The sequence below is a fragment of the Sinocyclocheilus grahami genome, unplaced genomic scaffold, assembly GCF_001515645.1.
Source record: "Sinocyclocheilus grahami isolate Dianchi unplaced genomic scaffold, SAMN03320097.WGS_v1.1 scaffold43.1, whole genome shotgun sequence".
NCBI lineage: Eukaryota > Metazoa > Chordata > Actinopteri > Cypriniformes > Cyprinidae > Sinocyclocheilus > Sinocyclocheilus grahami.
In genome coordinates, this window is record NW_015505222.1 from 11,633 (window position 1) to 12,570 (window position 938).

A 938-nucleotide genomic window follows, 5' to 3' on the forward strand; every position below is an offset into this window, starting at 1 on the left:
TGTGTGTGTGTGTGTGTGTGTGTGTGTGCCAGGCTGGTGCAGGCGCTGGCATTCAGCCCAGCTGGCACATTAATCTAAAGAGTGAAGCTAATTATGGCCACAGTACAGACCTCCAAACATGAGTCTGCAGGCTTGTGTCAGACCAGTACATCTGCTGAACCTGCATTCACAGTTCACACTCACAGGACCTCAAAACTCTGCATTTTAAACAATCTCATAATATAGGACAACACCAAGCTTATTTGAGTTCAATGTCAAAATCTCTTTAAATTATGTTTTGTTTTTTACATTTTATTTTACCTTCCCTTAAGTGTGTAATATAGTATGTGCATGAAAACATCTGCAAAGTCCAGGCCAACCCATAAAGAAAAATATATTTTCAAAATGCATAAAAAGCCCAAAAATATATTTGCTAAAATATGTTTCAAAATATATTTATGTAACTTTAGATTTTTTTAATATTTAATATTTTTAAAAGCATATATAAAAATGTATTTAGCCTTATATGTTTTAATCCAAGAGTATACATTCATATCTGTAACATATGTGAAGATATAAAACACTTTTGAATTAAATTCAGCAAGGGACATACTTTACATTGTTCCCAAAAAAATTGCAAAAAAATAAATAAATAATAACATTATTAAATCATTATAAATCCAGTTCTGATTTCTAGTAGGCTAACCACATTTGCATTAACAATCGAAATGTTTATTTTTTTTTTCTTTTTCTTTTTTTTCCATGAATTGCATTTTGAAATATATTTTGTATATGGAAGTTGAACCTAAATCTTTTTTTGTATTCAAAAACATATTCTTTGAGCTTCACTGTTTACAACATGTATTTATTTAGTATATTCTAGCAGATATAAAATTATAAGCTTAAATGAGCATAATTTGGACACTTGCTTGTTTCTCCTAGACAGGACAGAGACTGAA